Source organism: Rutilus rutilus, assembly GCF_951802725.1.
Source record: "Rutilus rutilus genome assembly, chromosome: 13".
Taxonomy (NCBI): domain Eukaryota; kingdom Metazoa; phylum Chordata; class Actinopteri; order Cypriniformes; family Leuciscidae; genus Rutilus; species Rutilus rutilus.
The window spans coordinates 26,149,494-26,169,504 of NC_140218.1; the positions used below are offsets into that span (position 1 = coordinate 26,149,494).

Sequence of the window (20,011 nt, forward strand, 5' to 3'; positions counted from 1 at the left end):
AATCATTGTTTAGTGTTTAATTTGTCCTTATCTGAAGATTAGCATATTGACGATACCTTTGGTAATATTAAATGGCAATGTTGGTGAGAACTATAAATAGGCTACTTTTTATAGTAGGCCTATTGTTTCTATTAAATCTATTGCATTTCTGAGTGTAAAAGAACAGCATAGACTAACTGTTAATGCTGCTTCAGGCATTCATTTTTTGTTTTGTTTTTCCGATGACGTATCCCAGATAGCAAAATTGGTGTGGCCCAGATCCGGCCCACACTTGACACTTTCATCTGGCCCACATACCGCGCGGAATGATGGCACTTGGGCGGTCCGCTCCTGTTTGCCGGATATGGGCCACAATTAAGCCATAGCACTGCCGCATGTCAGCCGTAAACAAAACAAATGAAGCAGAACTGGCCCATATCTGGCCCAGACACCAAAGTTGCTGTGGCCCAGATCCGGCCCACACTTGACACTTTCATCTGGCCCACATACCGCGCGGAATGATGGCACTTGGGCGGTCCGCTCCTGTTTGCCAGATGTGGGCCACAATTAAGCCATAACAATGCCGCATGTCAGCCGTAAACAAAACAAATGAAGCCGAATTGGCCCACATCAGGCCCACACTTGACTGTGGCCCATATCCGGCAAACAGGAGCGGACCGCCCAAGAGCCATCATTCCACACGGTATGTGGGCCAGATGAAAGTGTCAAGTGTGGGCCGGATCTGGGCCACAGCAACTTTGGTGTCTGGGCCAGATATGGGCCAGTTCTGCTTCATTTGTTTTGTTTACGGCTGACATGCGGCATTGCTATGGCTTAATTGTGGCCCATATCCGGCAAACAGGAGCGGACCGCCCAAGTGCCATCATTCCAAGCGGTATGTGGGCCAGATGAAAGTGTCAAGTGTGGGCCGGATCTGGGCCACAGCAACTTTGGTGTCTGGGCCAGATATGGGCCAGTTCTGCTTCATTTGTTTTGTTTACGGCTGACATGCGGCATTGCTATGGCTTAATTGTGGCCCATATCCGGCAAACAGGAGCGGACCGCCCAAGTGCCATCATTCCGCGCGGTATGTGGGCCAGATGAAAGTGTCAAGTGTGGGCCGGATCTGGGCCACAGCAACTTTGGTGTCTGGGCCAGATATGGGCCAGTTCTGCTTCATTTGTTTTGTTTACGGCTGACATGCGGCATTGCTATGGCTTAATTGTGGCCCATATCTGGCAAACAGGAGCGGACCGCCCAAGTGCCATCATTCCACGCGGTATGTGGGCCAGATGAAAGTGTCAAGTGTGGGCCGGATCTGGGCCACAGCAACTTTGGTGTCTGGGCCAGATATGGGCCAGTTCTGCTTCATTTGTTTTGTTTACGGCTGACATGCGGCATTGCTATGGCTTAATTGTGGCCCACATCTGGCAAACAGGAGCGGACCGCCCAAGTGCCATCATTCCACACGGTATGTGGGCCAGATGAAAGTGTCAAGTGTGGGCCGGATCTGGGCCACAGCAACTTTGGTGTCTGGGCCAGATATGGGCCAGTTCTGCTTCATTTGTTTTGTTTACGGCTGATATGCGGCATTGCTATGGCTTAATTGTGGCCCATATCCGGCAAACAGGAGCGGACCGCCCAAGTGCCATCATTCCACGCGGTATGTGGGCCAGATGAAAGTGTCAAGTGTGGGCCGGATCTGGGCCACAGCAACTTTGGTGTCTGGGCCAGATATGGGCCAGTTCTGCTTCATTTGTTTTGTTTATGGCTGACATGTGGCATTGCTATGGCTTAATTGTGGCCCACATCTGGCAAACAGGAGCGGACCGCCCAAGTGCCATCATTCCACGCGGTATGTGGGCCAGATGAAAATGATGGCACTTGGGCGGTCCGCTCCTGTTTGCCAGATTTGGGCCACAATTAAACCATAGCAATGCCACATGTCAGCCATAAACAAAACAAATGAAGCAGAACTGGCACAAATCTGAGCCACAGTTCATTTTAATTCGGGCCCAGATTCGACACCTTGTATGTATACCTGAAATGATGGCACTTGGGTGGTCCACTCCTGTTTACCAGATCTGGGCCACAAGCAGGCCATTTGTTCAGCCACATATTAGCCAAGAATGAACTAAATAAGCCTTAAATGTGTGTTTTTGTGTGTGCATGCTGTGCCATTTAAACTTTGGGAAACTCAGTGACTGAATATCACTGACACTAAGTGAACTCTGCATCAACAATATCCAACATACAGAAAAGAGAAATGTAAAAATGGCCCCTCTTTATGTTAAGATAAGTTACAACAGATGATTCAAACACATTTCTGAAAACATTTGCATCATTTATTAATATTGCCAAAGAACAACCCACTGCAAGTTTACATTTTCAAAACTGGAAAGCAATCTAAACAAAAAAACAAACCAAAAAAAAACCCAACAATAAACAAACACAAAATATATGCATAGAAAGCATAGTAAAAACTAAATAAAAACAAAACATGTTTCCAGTAGCCTTGGTCATCCAAACAAACAAACAGACAACACAGAAGTTAACACGCTACAAAACCTTGGCAAATGGAACCATCCAAAATGATAGAATTTGACCTCCTTGACTGGGCCCATCTGCATCATGGCAATCTTGCAAGCCTTTATTGGATACACAAAAAAAAAAAAAAAAAAACTGTTGAATCAGTAACAGAACGCTGATAATACAATAGTGTTGAAGTACAAAACAAACACACACACAACTACTTAGAAGCCAAATTAAATAAAAAAGCCCTAAACAAAATATAATAAAAAAATAAAATAAATAAATACAAAACAAAAAAAGCAGGCACTGTAGTGAGAGATGCGTTCAGGAATTACCTGCGTCTATACACCGTCTATTTACTAATAGTGAAGCTGCAAGTTTTAAAAACTTTAAAAACAGCTGTCTCTGTGCTTTAATCAAAGCAGCACATTAATACTGAATGGTGAATAAATGGACTGGAACTACCAGTGCATTAAACGGTTTGGTAACACTGTAAGGTCTTATTTGTTAACATTAGTTAATGTATTAACTAACTAACATTAACTACATTATTTATTAAGCTTTCTTAAAGTTACAGTCAATCATTGTTTGATCATGTTAGTTCACAGTGCATTAACTAATGTTAACAAATACAACTTTTGATTTTAGTAATGCATTAGTAAGCATCACAATTAGCATTAATTACGATTAATAAATACTAGGGGTGAAACGGTACACAGAAGTCATGGTTCGGTTCATGCCTCGGTTCGGACATCACGGTTCGGTACGAGTTCTGTACAATGGAGGGAAAAGCAAAACAAAAATGTAGAAGGCATTTTTTTTTTCTTGTGCATGTCTGTAGGCTGTACCACCAAAGGAAAATAAATGTCTTAAAGGGATACTCCACCGTTTTTTCATATTAAACTATGTTATTCCCTTAACTAAGATACATACCTCTCTCGTCTCAGTGTGTGCACTAAATCGCTCTGTCTTGCGGCGAAACTTTGGTAGCACTTAGCTTAGCCCAGTTCATTCAATATGGGCCAAGCAGACAAGCTACCAAACACCTTCACGTTTTCCCTATTTAAATACAGTTACTCGCGTAGTGTAACTCGACCTAGGACGGTGACACAAAACAAAACGTTGCGCTTTTCTAAGCGTGTAAAATGGATAACTATATTGTATGGCGGAATACCATAGCAAGTGCTTGGAAGCACTTCGACTTGGCGCAGTAATATCTTCACTAGAGGGAGCGGGGGCCGGTGAGAGGATTTTTCACGAGTGAAGATATTACTGTGCCAAGTCGAAGTGCTTCCAAGCACTTGCTATGGTATTCCACCATACAATATAGTTATCCATTTTACACGCTTAGAAAAGCGCAACGTTTTGTTTTGTGTCACCGTCCTAGGTCGAGTTACACTACGCGAGTAACTGTATTTAAATAGGGAAAACGTGGAGGTGTTTGGTAGCTTCTCTGCTTGGCCCATATTGAATGAACTGGGCGATTTAGTGCACGCACTGAGACGAGAGAGGTATGTATCAACTCGTCTTAGTTAAGGGAATAACATAGTTTAATATGAAAAAACGGTGGAGTATCCCTTTAAAGGAGAACTCCGGTCAATTTTAACATTGAGCTCATTTTTTTGTAAATTTGGGGTGCTGTCAGTACAGAGAACAACGACAAAAATCGGTGTTGCCTACACCGTGTTATCCTCTTTTTAAAACTTGCACCCTGTTGACTAAAATGGGGCACGTTTTAAACCTGCTTTTAGCCTCTACTGTGTGTGATTCTTTCAGAGTGAACACAGTGAATCTGAGAGCAGTAGATGTGAAAGATATGAATAAAAGTGATGTTAATTCAGCCAGCGCACATTTATTTACTTCCTGTTTTCGGTCGAAGTCCACAGTAGTCGATTGACGAGTTCTCCACTGTTTCTTAGTTACCTATGATCACGCGCGTGAACTCGACAATCGACTAATGTGGACCTAGACCGAAAACAGGAAGTAAATACAGGTATGAGCGCTGGCTGAATTAACATCACTTTTATTCATATCTTTCACATCTACTGCAGTCAGATTCACCTTGTTCACTCTGAATAAAATCACTCACATGGCTGGTGCACTTGTAATGACACATCAAGGATGTTAAGAGGCTAAAAGCAGGTTTAAAATTTGCCCCAACAGGGTGCAAATTTTAAAGAGGATAACACGGTGTAGGCAACACCGATTTTTGTCATTGTTCTCTGTACTGACAGCACTCCAAATTTACAAAAACATTTGCTCAATGTTAAAATTGACTGGAGTTCTCCTTTAAGCCTTGTATTTTTTTTAAAAGTTTTATTAATAAAGTAAAGGCATAGAACCAGTTTATTTGTAGTGCATTGACAATAGTTTTATATAATTAGTTTATTAATTAAATTAATAAAAATACAAAAAGACCTTGAGATATGTTTTGTAATTGTACCTGAATGAATTTAAAATAAATTTGCTACATTTCAGATCAATATATTTGTTTTCCTTAAAATTTTAATTTCTAACTTTATTCTCATGTTAATTATACATAATTTATTTCTGTATAAAATAATACTACCATTAAAAACACATTTGATTTTCTTTTTTAATCAATGTAGAATGTGTAACTTAAAAAAAAAAAAAAATTAGTGCTCTGTTTATTTTTAGGACAAGAAATGAAAACCAATGCAATATGATGAATGTCCAAAAGATGGCACCCACAGACTGTTTTTAAATGGGGTTGGATAAATATTTTTTGCTTTTAAACAATGTGTGTGTGTGTGTGTGTGTGTGTGTGTGTGTGTGAGAGAGAGAGAGAGAGAGAGAGAGAGAGAGAGAGAGAGAGAGAGAGAGAGAGAGAGAGATTTTGGTTGGGTGACAGTTGTAGGTTACAGTTTGACAAGAGTTAACAGTTTGACAAAAGCACAATGTTGTGTTTTATTGCAAGTGTACACAAATATAAGTAAACACTTTGCAGTTTGAATGATGTCCTGTATGAACAAAATGATGGAGTATGTTTTTATGTTTCCACTGTTCGATCGCGCCCGCGCCTCGATCTCTCTCTCACACACGCACGCACACAACATATTCCAGCATTGCAATCTTGACATCGCAGCCTGTTCATTATAGACACAGAGCTTCAGAGCTAAGGCGGAGCTACAGATTAGGTGTCCCTAAAGAACCTGCGTATTTAACAGTAGTCCCGCTTTACATTAATTAATTTGCACGCAAGTTTTATTTATTTTTATACCGTGTATTCTCCGTGTATATTCATGCACCGAACTGTGACGCCGTACTGTTTCGGTTCAATACGAATACATGTACCGTTCCACCCCTAATAAATACTGAAGAAGAATTGTTCATGCCACATGTTAACTAAAGTAGTTAAACTTGTAAAGTGTTACAAATGGCTAGGCTACACCTTGCAGCCAATCAGAATAAAGTATTCAGACAGACCATGGTATACACATCTAGCAAAAACGCAATGTAACTGACTTACTGGTGTCTTGGACCCTCCTCCGTTTCTCTTTCTCTTCTCCCTCTGTCTCGGTCACTTGCAAGATGAAGCCATTTTTTAATAAATGATTCGATCTCTTGATCGGTGGCCGCAGCTGTCAGTCTGTTGTTTCTGACAGTTCCTAAAAAAATATAACATTGTAAATGCAAGGATGGACTACACAACTTTTAAAATCTTAGGACCCAATTAGGTAACACAAGCATTAGCGCATAGTTAATGCATAGTTAGCCAGCGCCAATGTAAAGAACATTTTGGCCATGGCCAAGGACACTCTTTGCTTCCAGATGCCCAAAAGGAACAAGTTTGATGCCTGCTAGGAAGATCGGACTGCGTCAAAAAATGGAAATCACATTATGAAATAAATGTTTATCTCCAATACACATTGGCCACAATTATTGACACCTCTAGATTTTGTTTACGAGTAAAATATCTCAGAAGTATATTCCCATTAATATTTATCTTTTTTTAGCACACCAGGGTGACTAGGAACATGAAATTGTCCAGCTATGACTTCTTGTTTCACAGGAGTTTAAATATGAGGAAACACAAAGGCCAAATTCCCTGAATCATCCATCACAATGAGTAAAACCAAAGAATATAGTTCTGATGTGCAGCAAAAGATTGTTGAACATCACAAAATAGAAAGTGGCTGTAAGACAATAGCTAAAGAATTGAAAATCCCCATTTTGACCATCAGGGCAATAATTAAGAAGTTATAATCAACTAATGATGTTACGAATCTGCTTGGAAGAGGACGTGTGTCTATATTGTCTTAATGGACGGTGAGGAGGAGAGTTTGAGTGGCCAAAGACTCTCCAAGGATCACAGATGGAGAATTGCAGAGATTACTGGAGTCTTGGGGTCAGAAAGCCTAAAAAAAAAAAAAAAACTTACATCTCCACATGTTGTTTGGGGGGGGTTTCAAGAAAAATCCTCCTCGCTCCGCTAAAATTAAACTCCAGCATATTCAGTTGTCAGACACGACTGGAACTTCAAAAGGGACCAGATTCTATGGTCAGATGAAACAAAAAAAAAAAAAGGGCTTTTTGGCAGCAAACCCACTAGATGTGTTTTAAACTGTAGGCTATTTTATTCCCACCCGCAGTTTTCTGTAGCAAATCACATTGACACATGTTATTAAGGTGAAAACATCCTGACTCAAAACATAAAGCAGGCCAACTAATGTTAATTTTATAATTACTAGGGTATAATAAAAATGTGAAATACATAGAGGAATAGCCTAATACCTGACCCAACTTTTAAATAGTCTACCTGAACCCAAAACATCTATTATTGTTACTTTGTAATCAAGCTTTTATTACGGAAGCCCTAAGAGGCCATGGATTGTTATTTTTTTCTATCTTGTTTTCTCGTGATAACGACTTAATTTTCTCGTGATCTCGAGATAACAAAAGTTGTTTTCTCGTGATCACGACTTAATTTTCACGTGATCTAGAGATAACAAAAGTTGTTTTCTCGTTATCATGACTTAATTTTCTCGTGATCTCGAGATAACAAAAGTTGTTTTCTCGTTATCACGACTTAATTGTCTCGTGATCTCGAGATAACAAAAGTTGTTTTCTCGTGATCACGACTTAATTTCTAATGTAAGATCTCGTCATAAAACCGTTTTCTCACGACGTCACGTCTATCGCGATTCGCGAGAAAATCTCGCCCCTTCTGAATGTTGTGTATTATGGTGTAGTAGCTATGTGCGAGCTGGCGTCTTTGACCGCAGAAGAGATGGATTTTATAACTGCTTTGAGAGAGAGAGGTGTCCCAGAGGAGAACCTGGCAAAAATGGAGGAAGATAAGGTATGTCACTTGCTAGATTAACATGTGGTTTAAGTTACTTGTGCTATTGTTACTTCGGTTAATGATTATTGAAATGGTCGCCTTGGTCATGGCCTTGATAGCACCCTGTTAAACTAATAGGCCCAATGCCTTATAAGCGGGACGAATACACAACACGTATCTAGTAATGTCGGATTTGAGAATCAATTAAGTTACTTTTTAAAGTTAAGTCATCTTTATATACGTTAACGTTAAGTCACGGCTGAGGGCGTTGTTGTTAGATAACCCCTAGATAACCCTGCAACCCCTTCAGCCGTGACTTATTCACGATACAGCACTAGACTCGAGTTATTACTTTTATAAAACGGTTATCTCACAATACAATACAAATATTAAAGCTGAAAAAATATGTATCTTATGCAATATGCAACTTTCATGAAGTAAAATCACTAAAAGCCTTCCTTCCGCTGGAACAAATAGTCCTTGACCGTAAACAGCAACAGAAGTTACATTCATTATTTCTCCAATAGATGGCGGAAAAGACTGTCTTTATGAGTGAGTCAGTCAGTAGAGAAGACACATTGAAATGACTCAAACTTGTGATAACGGAGAATCCTGTCACGCAACTGACATGACTATAGGCACGGGAAGACCGCTTAGCAGCTAACTGTTAAAAGGACAAGATATTGCAGCGGGCATTCAAACAGATTTTTTTAATTATGAATATAGGACTGAGTGACCTTTATTTATATCTTTTGCTGTAGTGTGTCAGCAAGAAATATCAGTTTACATTTCCAAACCCTTTTGCTATTAATTGTTATAATCCAGTGACATTTTCGTATGCACTAGGAGTGTTTTAAACACAAAAGGCTGGTCACACCAAATATTTATTTCATTTAGTTAATACAAGTTAATTGATAAATAAAATCTGTTTATGACATTATTTTTTAAAAGCATCTTCACTTTACAGCAGGTGTTAGAGCTCAATTGCTGTTTTTTCAGTGTACTGTAGCTTTGTCTCAGTTTCTTCATGTAATCACAGACAGACTCGATGATGGTGAGATCAGATCATACTGGCTGCTGTCAGACTCCTTGTTTATACAACATTTTTTGGGGTGCAAATACTAATTTTATGTTTATATTATATGAAAAAAATAATATATATATATATATATATATATATATATATATATACAGTGCTATGCATAAGTGAATACACCCATGCTAAAGTTGACTAAAAAGAGGAATAAAAAATCATATTTTGGAAATTTACCTTAATGCCTTAATTAAAAAAATTAGGAAAAATCCAACCTTTAAGGACACCAATTTTCTTTGTGAATGAATAATGTATCGTAAATAAATAAATGTTCTTCCTTAAAATACATGGTGCATAAGTGAGTACACCCCTATGTTAAATTCCCATAGAGGCAGGCAGATTTTTATTTTTAAGTTTTTTTTTTTTTTTTTTTTTTTTAGGATACTATGCATCCTGATAAAGTTCCCTTGGCCTTTGGAATTAAAATAGCCCCACATCATCACATAGCCTTCACCATACCTAGAGATTGGCATGGTTTTATTTCAGTTAGCCTAAAAGCTAGTTTGATTTGCATTGAGAGATGATCTTATGGAAAGTTCCCCATGCCAATCTCTAGGTATGGTGAAGGCTATGTGATGATGTGGGGCTATTTTAATTCCAAAGGCCAAGGGAACTTTATCAGGATGCATAGTATCCTAAAAAAAATTTTTTTTAAATACTTAAAAATAAAAATCTGCCTGCCTCTATGGGAATTTAACATAGGGGTGTACTCACTCATGCACCATATATTTTAAGGAAGAACATTTATTTATTTACGATACATTATTCATTCACAAAGAAAATTGGTGTCCTTAAAGGTTGGATTTTTCCTAATTTTTTAAATTGAGGCATTAAGTTCAATTTCCAAAATATGATTTTTTATTCCTCTTTTTAGTCAACTTTAGCATGGGTGTATTCACTTATGCATTGCACTGTATATATATATATATGAATATGCGGAATTGCGGCTCAGATAACTTTAGTCCTTATTTTTGAAAACACTTTACCACCTAAAACTAAACGCATACTAAAAGCATATTATGATGATGTGTTTCAGATTGATCCTGCTGTTGCCAGACTTATGAATGAAGAGGAACTGGCTAAGTATATTCCTCGATATGGCGACAGGGTCTTTGCAAAGAACTGGATGCCGATAAATGCAGAGGATCATGGGAATGAAGACAGAAAACAGAAATTGATTAACCAAATAAGAGAAAAAATGAAACTACCAGCAATTCAAAATCAGAAAAAAAAGTATGGTGTTGGCAATAAGAATGCTGAAAGCAAGACAAGGAAAATTGAGCTTGGCTGGATGAGCTACCAAGATGGCAGTTACAAACAAGTTAGAAGACCCAAAGGTGGTGGAACACGAGAAATTGTTGTTAAAAAAGAAGACACTGTGTCAAATGTTCTGGATATCGGGAGAAAACTTTTTTTCCCTGATGGTGAATCAGCAAAAGGGAATGCTGACGATTTCAACTTTATGGTTTGTGTCAGTGGGTCTGAAGAACCACTCAAAAAAGATCAGACAGTTGGCGGCTTGTACGAGGCAACACATTACAAAATTCTTAGACTGTATGTGTGCACAAGACTGAAAGATCAGGATTCTGATCAGAGTGATGAAACTGACAGGAATTTGACTCTAAAGAGACCCCGGCTTACTTCCACGCCAGATGTAACTCCATGTACTTCAGGATGTAACAATCAGACCAGAATTCAAACTTTGCATTCCCCTCCTTCTACGCCTGTAAGCTCCCATGATGATGTACTCCCATCTTCTGATGATGAAGTGGTGTTCCTGGGTAATGATGTGAACACATCTTTTGACATGGTTTCTGACACACTTGTGTATTCACCTGTACATGTTGATTATGTGGGGAATGAAATATTTGTTGAAACAATACTGGAAACAGTTCAATCTGAGTCAGATTCAGTCTTCATTCCAGGTAGCACATTCTATGAAGATACAGATGCTGAAGGAATGGTGTCAGAAGTGCCACAAGATCCACCACAGGCAACTGATTCCCAGGAGCCAACGAACAATGACTCATTCTTTGAAAATCCAAGACATGTGACTGAAAGTGAAACAGTTATGATTCGCAGAGTTCACTGTGTAAGTGATATGATTCAAGCTTTCTCAGACAATAACATTCTGCTTGCAAATGTAAAATTTAAACGGGTACTCGAAAATGGCGAGGAGGAAGCTGGCATCGGCGATGGAGTTTTCCAGGACTGTATTACTGAATTCTGGGACACATTTTTTGCAACAAGAACTTGTGGAACAACTTACAAGATACCTACTCTGCATCACACTTACCAAGAAAGGGAGTGGGAAGCTGTTGCACGTATTTTTGCCATTGGATGGCTGCGCTTTGGTTACTTGCCAATTCAGCTAGCACCTCCTTTTCTAAAAGAAGCACTGTCCCTTCCTTCACCAGAAACCAGTCTAATGGAGGTGTTTTTCAATTACATTAGTCCAACAGAGAAGGATGTTTTAAGTGAAGCGCTCCAAGACTTCCAAAGTGCTGACATGGATGAAGTACTTAGTGTTCTAAGCAGTCACAGCTGCACAGTGCTACCTAATGAAAACAATCTCCAGAAAATACTGGAAGAAATTGCACATAAAGAGATGGTGCAACAACCAGCCTACATAATAAAATGCTGGAAACCCATTCTGCGATCTATTGGGGAAACCATGACTGCTGAAAATCTGGACAAGATAACTGAAAATCTCCAACCAAAGGCAAGAAATGTGGCAAAATCCATTAAGTTCCAACAATCAATGTCCCAGTCTGAAACAATCGTATCAAATCATCTCTTACGATTCATTAGGGAGAGAGACCAGAAGGAGCTTGGTCTTTTTCTCAGATACTGCACAGGGTCTGATTTATTTCTCTCTAAGACAATTGAAGTAACATTTAAAGAAATGAGTGAGTTTTCAAGAAGGCCCATTGCCCACACTTGTACACAGCACCTTGAACTGGCAAGCGACTACAGCACCTATGCAGAATTTAGGGCAGAGTTTTGCTCTGTGTTAAACAGTGGAGTGTGGGTAATGGATTTGTCATAGACATATGAAGGTTAAAGTTGAAGTGCCTGCATGAAAAAGATGTCCATGAGTTGTTAAATTATCATTATAAACTCAAGGTAATGTTTTAATGTTAACATGTTATATGCCGTTCATGAAGTTGAAATAGGAGTCATTTTAAAAAGTACTGGGAATGAAATAGAGTGGTTGTCAATTTAATATAGTTAGTTTGAATGGGACAGTTTTATGTTCTCCTGTCAGGTTTTTATTCCATGTTTACACTTTTTCCCATTTATACATCCAACACTAAATCTAAATCTATGGTTGAAGCAGTATTGTTGCACATGAATTGTTTTATTTGCATCAACTGATTCATATATTTTGTAAACAATAGTGTACTACATTATCATTATAAATTGAAAGTAATGTTTTCATATTATACATTATATCCAGTTCATGAAGTTAAAATGGGAGTCAAGATAGAAGTTAATAGAAGTTTAGTGGGCTGATTTATATGGGACAGTTTTGTTTTCCCATTAGGTTTTCCTTCCATGATTATTTTGTTTATAAATCCAACATTTAATCTAAATAATCTGTTGTTGAAGCAGGAGTTGCACTTAAATAGTTTTATTTGCATCAACTGATTCATTTATTTTTCTACACCGTTGAATGGATATTTCTATTACTGTCATATTAAAACAAAGTTCTTTGACTCATCCTTTGATGTACTTTGTTTCTGTTTCCATTAGGTGACAAAATTAAAAAATAAATAAAACATTAAATTATGAAACTAAAGGGTATACAAATATAACCTGCAACCTAGAAAAAATTAAATTTCATGTTTACACACACAAAAAAATGTTTTTTTTTTTTTTTTTTTTTTACAATTATGGCATATTTTATAGATTGTGACATCTATAAACCTAAAAGTTCTCTAACCAGAGGCCGAATGTTTTTGTAGAGTCTCAATGCCTCTGTGGCTGCTGCACTTGGCTGTAGATTATTCTCCTCCATAACAAGAATGCAGAGGTCATAGAAGTCACGATCACAGGGTATGTCTGATTTCCACAGGCAGACATTCTCATGGATAATCACATCCAATTTTTCAGCATCTACAGGATTCAAGTAGTCTTTTGATTGATAAAGTTCTGGTAAGTTGTACATGAGGAAGGGTTTTCCATGTTGTAAGTCACGACCATTGCTACGTCGGATTCGGTGGTTATTCCACATATTTACAACAGTGTCCAGTTCATCCTAAAAACAAACCATATTAGGGATTAATAAAAACGAATAATATTTGGGATTAATAAAAATAAAGCATATTAGGGAGGGATTAATGAAGGGGAATAATGACATGCAGTAAATTGAAAAGCAGCAGGGTTTACTGAAGCAGTAGAACATGAACATCAAACAACTACTCAATCTATGGCACGTTTCCAAAAACCATAATTATCTAGCAGGTAAAAACATTACAATAAATAAAATAAAATATGTAGGCAAGGCTATTATAGGCTATTATAGTTTGGGTTATTTTTTATAATATCCCATGAGTCCTAATAAATGCAATTTCAACTATTTATGAAGTGCTTATTTTATAAAGAACACCGCTTTCTCACATAAACAGCCCCTGCACGAGAGAATAATTGATTCTCGAGCCATCGATATCAACCTAGAAATGGTATACCTTCTGTTAAGTTATACCTTAAGAGTCTTCGTAGCGCGCTAAGAGACAACGTTATCGGGAAACTCAGCCCAGGGGTGCGTTCTCCGAAACTACCTTAAAGGTATAGCGGAGGATTTTCTTTTTCCGGGTGGGTAGTGTAAACTATTGGTCCACCTAAGTGTCAATCATTCTGGTGATATGTTTACGTAAGGCCGTCGTACGTGCTCGTCCCTTAGTTTTCGCTTTCTGCGCATGCGCACTTTCAGGTGTTTATGTGTGGTGAGCTAGAGCTAAGCCATTCATTGAAGCTCGCCGTTTCACCGGGTCCTTTGAAAATGTCTGAGGGTCGCAAGAGAAAAAGTTTGTACGAACTGTATGAGAAGAAGAGAAAGGCCTCAGAAGAGAGAAACAAGATCAGAGTGTTTTTGGGAGATTGTTTCACACGATGGCGTGCTCTGAAAACACAGGTTGGGCTTCCCACTGATGCCTCAGTCGCGAAGTTTCTACTCGACAGGTAAAGTTTGGCATGCTATTTGGAGAAAAAGTGCAAATCTTCTTTTGGAAAGTAATCTTGTATGAGCGATGCCGACAGCAACTTTTAAACAGAGCGTGCACGAGGAGAACCTCGCACACGTTTAATAGGCGTTCCCTCTCGGGAGCAGGTAGAGTGTTGCGCATGTGCATTTTTTCAAAAAGTGGAGAGGGCGGTTCTTATCTAAAATTCGGAAAGATCCTCCGCTATACCTTTAACGCTACGTCGTTCTTAAGTTGTACCTTAAGAAGTACCTTATCGTTAATACGTGTTTTCCGAAACCTTCTTAGTTAAGTAGGCCTATACCTTCTGTAAGTCATACGTTCGTAAGGTTGGTCTGGAGCGCTCTTAGCTATACCTTATCGCTGCTGACGGTTCATACCGCTAGTGGCCACCACTACGCAAAAAGCTTTTTTACATCGCAGTTTAATTACACATAGACAATTTTATATGAATATTTAATATAAAATCTGATTTAGTATTAAAATTACATTTTTACTTTACTTTAAAATTTTACACATAAAATACTTAAGTTGTTATAGCCTACACCCAGTGTATGGAAGTGTTTTCATTAATAAAGTTTCCATACACTAATGGTTGTTAGCTTTTTTAATTACTATCCTAAGGCACATCAGCTGGCGAACCATTTGACAGAAAAGGCTTAGGAGTCTATATAAAGAAAGATGAGTTTACACAAACTTTATAGCTATGGCAGCAAGACAGCGAGTAGGGCCTACTTGTTTTAAATCAAAGACGGCGCCGTCCGCGGAGCCAGTTAGTGTATGTCAACTACATGGCTGGTGGATAATCAGCATAGGCTACGTGAACATTAACACACTTATGGCCGTGAGGGTTTGGGATTGCACACTTGCTAAATTAAAAACACATACTCATATTTATTTCTGCATTTGCATATTTCAATGAGCCCCGATAAATGCAGTTTGTACTATTTCTAAAACGCTTCTTTTATAAAGAACATTGTTTTCTCAAAACTTATACCGCTGTGAAGGAAGCGCACAATCGATCATCGAGGCATCGATATCAACCTATTCAGCGCCTCCACCATGGACAGCGCCTGCTAAGGTCGAACTTAAGAAGGTTTACCTTAAGCAACATCCTAAGGTATAGTTCGGAGAACACACGTAGGAAAGGTATACCTGTAGTTAAGGTGTACCTTTTGAGTCTTCGTAGCGCGCTAAGAGACAACGTCGGAGAACGCAGCCCAGGACAACCAGCAGCACCTTTAACTTTATTCAAATGCAAATGGTTGTGATTGTACTTTATTGTACACTTTATTACTCTCTTTTTTTATTTATTTAATGTATAAATTAAATAATTAAAAAGGTCAGAAAACAAAACAAATAAATATAAATAATTTAATCTAATAATTTTAATCAAACTTAAATGAATGAACAAAAAAATAAAAGAAATCCTTTTAATCTGTTGAAAATTACACCGTTTCATTACAGCGTTGTTTCGCTCTATCTCCTATAAAAGGACATCAACTTCATCTTTTTGAAAGGTAGGCTATCTTTTTTTTTCACCCATTTTGTCAGTGCCTCCGCCTGTAGGTGCTTATATAGACTATATATAGTCTTGATTGCTAATCCACAACAGATGACAATTATTAGGTTAAACGTTCAGAATACGATTCCATATAAGGTTATATTTCAGAACTTCGCGAATGGACAGCGACTTTTAAGTAGCACGTAAAACGCGTTATCTCACATTCATGTTAAGTGCATTTTTGGGAAACGCTCGTGGAATTGCTGCGAGCGTTCTTAACCTTGCACGCAAATAACACCCCCGAAATTCACTTTAAAGAAAGGTTTTCTACAAAACAAAACTTAATTAAGTGGTCAAAATCCATTTGCAATTGATTCCATTCTGAATAAACAAACAGTGCAGTTTACATGCTTCATCCTTGTTGCATTATTCATTAAGATAATAGGCCTAATTAATAAATGCATGCACAATTATCAGTAAAATTGATAAATGTTGCAGATATGTTTTATTATGCACAAACAAATGCCTTTCAACTTATGTGTGCAAAATTCAGAATTAAATGAATGTGCAGCAATTTGTACAAAGAGAGAGTCTGTAGGCCTACTATATGTTTTGTAGCCATTAAATAAGCGCATTTAGTTTCATATTTGTTAAAATATTATAATGTATAATTTTTCCATTTATGTTGATTATGAAAAGTGAACAGCATGAGTAAGATAGGATGCGCAATATATGAGACATGGAGTGGGTCAGACATGATTTTGACCACTTCATTAAGTTTTGTTTTGTAGAAAACCTTTCTTTGCAGTGAATTTCGTTTTGTATAAATAGTATCTTAATTTTAATCAATTTTTCATCAATCAATTGCTTGTATTTAATAAATAAGAAGCAAATATATAGCAGACAATAATCATGTATTGGCGCCAGCGCGGTCACTTGCATTGCACTTGAACTGGAGCGCATCTCATCATAAATAAACCGAAACTCAGTGTAGCCTATGCCTCACACATACATGAGAAATACATCTGAAGAAAGCTTGAAATGTCTTTAAATGAAACAATCAAAACGAAAAGAAATCGGCTACTCTCTGTTTATGCAATCCATGATGTTTCTCGTGTGCATGCGAAAGTCCATATTATAATTTTTTGCAAAGGTCCCCTCCTTTTTTAATTGGGAAAATAAACATACAAAAATATTTACACATACGACACATTTGAGTCTAAATGTGAACAAGGAGCGATATTGTTTAGTGCTTAATGCCGCGGTCTATTTCCAATTCACTTTACGCCGCATGTGATCACCAAATTCAGCACCACAGCAAACGACCAGCGACCGATCAATCAAATGTAATCGCGAATGGGGAAGAGATGAATTCACTTATTTATTAAAATTATTTATTTATTTTAAATACATTAAAAATAGAATATTATTTGAACAATCTAGATCTTAAGCATGCACGATTAATTCAACTCGTAGCCTATATGGGTTACACAAAATCCTTTAGCATTTTTTACCTCAAAATGTTATAGGCTACGAACAAGCGCATTATAGGCCTATCTGTACTAAATATTAATAGAAGATAATACCAACAGCAATAATAATAAAGGTCAATTGGACAGTTGAGCTATTGGCCTAAAACTTGCCAAAAGATGTGCCCCGTTTAAATTGCTTTGGACAAATGGAAATGATCAAGATAAATTATTATTTTAGCAGGTATTAATCTTATTTTATCAGACTAAACAACAGTTACCTGAATTAATGAGAGAAAACAGAAGCGTATGAGGCATTTGTCAGTTGCGTCGCCTGTGAAATCACCAGTTGACTGCAGTTCTTTGAACATATCCATCCAGTAATCTGCATTTTGTCGTCTGTAGATACCCCACCAACTTTCTATTCTCTGATTTGCTGGGCTTGTTCCTTGAAAGACACAAGGTCCATGCACAGTTCCTGTCGAGTCTTCACGAAGAAACTCTTGTAGCCTGTTGACGTGGACATTTTCGGTACCAAAATCGGATCTGATTATTTGAGGACAACCGACTCTTTCAGCAACAGCGCGGAAATAATAACCAGCAATTACTCTGGGATTATTATTGGTGAAGTAGGCTTGCATCCAGATGATGTGCCTCGAGAAACCATCAATGCAGCCGTTAACTGCTATGCCATACGGCTTCAATTTGTCGTAAGAATCCATATGCCATAGATAGTTAGGGCCTGGCACTCGGTAATGTCGCCTCCGCAACCTTCTCCCTCTTCTTTCCTCCACACCTGATGGATCCAGACATAACTGAACCTCTCTGACCATTTCTCGGGTCAGCCGCAAACCATTTAATCTGCATCTTTCAAACATCATCCTGTAGCCATGCAGACGTCCCGGTCCCTGAAGTTGGCTGGCAATGAAATTGATTACACGTTCAGGGTCGCTATATTGTCTTCTACGATAAAGTTGCAAACCTGACAGCCTCCTTCTCAAGTGTCGGACACTAATGTGGAAGTCGTCAATTACTGACAGACATAGAGCTATTTCATTTTGAGTGAGCCCGTTATCAAAGTAAAAGCGAATGCGATCATCCATGATGCTGCTTTATTCTGCTTTTGGTACTTATACTGTTCTTGCCTACACAGAAAAAAACAAGTCGTGATAACGAGAAAACAACTTTTGTTGTCGAGATTATGAGAAAATATAAGTCGTGATAACGAGAAAACAACTTTTGTTATCTCGAGATCACGTGAAAATTAATTCGTGATAACGAGAAAACAACTTTTGTTATCTCGAGATCACGAGAAAATTAAGTCGTGATAACGAGAAAACAACTTTTGTTATCTCGAGATCACGTGAAAATTAATTCGTGATAACGAGAAAACAACTTTTGTTATCTCGAGATCACGAGAAAATTAAGTCGTGATAACGAGAAAACAACTTTTGTTATCTCGAGATCACGTGAAAATTAAGTCGTGATCACGAGACAACAACTTGTTATCTCGAGATCACGAGAAAATTAAGTCGTTATCACGAGAAAACAAGATAGAAAAAAATAACAATCCATGGCCTCTTAGGGCTTCCGTACTTTTATTGTAAGAAAAAGCATGTAGTTTTTTTATTTATTTGTGCATTATTCCTAGGGTTAATGAAACATTGCTGTCACAAAGTAATACAACTAGTGCAGTATTATGTCCAATGTATAAACATGAATGTCAAATTACACTATATTATTTTTTTATTTTTTTTCATTGTTGTGCCAAAATAAGACACGAGTTAAATACTTTAACCGTGCAGAACTGACTAAAGGGAGAGTGATAACATGAACAAATCTAAATGTAACGTTAATGGCGCGCCGAGCAATCGATACTTGTTCATTTCGCATTCGTGACAACCATAATAGATCTAGCTTAGAGTTGAACTGCCAAAATAATGTAACTTCGAATATAAATTATTCCATCGACTCTATATAACACAACATGCAGACTCCAACTTGATATAACGAAGCAATCGCTAACAAAAATAAACATTTGGATTACGTCTTACCTTGACTTTTTGCAGTACTGGTATCCGTCCTCCGTCCTCCTGACAATCCTCTGACGTTTTGGTTTTGAGCGCCTTTTTCGCGCTTTCCGGCAACGTTTAAATTTAAAGGGCCGTGAACTGGAAAATCGTCAGTTAGATTTTTTTTTTCTTCACAGACAACTACAAATGCAGTAAATATTATATTTAAACATAATGGATCTTATCTCTAATCAGCAAAAAAGTGGGAACATTTTGTCATGAATGCAGGGCTTTGAAAAAGTATTCAAGAAAACATATCAAAATAATATTTTCTCATAGCAGGTTCTGCTGATTTGTCATCTTCATTTAATTGTATTTCATCAATTATAGTGTCAATTAGTATTATAATTTTTTAATCTTTAATAAAGATTGTTTATAACCTAAAGATGACAGTTGTATAAATGTCAATTATATTTAGCCAGAAATGTAAGAAAAATTTAAGGTTTATTTAGAATAAAATATTGTTTATATATATATATATATATATATATATATAAACATTTAATATAATATAATATTATACATATACATTTAACATAATATAATATTTTACATATTTAAATATTTTAAGGGAGTTTAAAATATTACCCTTTGTGGGGTCACTTTGACACACCTAGGAACAGTGAATCGCAACCTTTTTGACTTCAATGTCCCCTTATATTCTCCACAACAAATCCTGTACATTTGTTATAAAAATAGCCAAATAATGAGAAATATCTTTTCTCATTGGTGGATTTAGTTTTGTCATAATTTTAAGTCATCTTAAGGCCCCAGTGGAAGTTTGTCCAGGTCTGCTCTAGAAGTTAGATGACACTGCTAGCAAGATAAGCAAGGTTACACCGAGTAGGCTACA

General features: G+C 37.6%; 1 long non-coding RNA gene across 1 annotated transcript; it reads right to left on the reverse strand.

Annotated features, from left to right (window-relative positions):
* Positions 1-1,870: 1,870 nt before the first annotated feature.
* On the reverse strand, positions 1,871-19,492 carry LOC311301874. The gene is made up of 3 exons (XR_014629520.1): positions 19,141-19,492; positions 6,002-6,140; positions 1,871-2,627 (listed from the first exon to the last, which is right to left on the reverse strand). It is a non-coding gene; the product is annotated as an uncharacterized lncRNA (long non-coding RNA).
* Between the last annotated feature and the right edge of the window lie 519 nt (positions 19,493-20,011).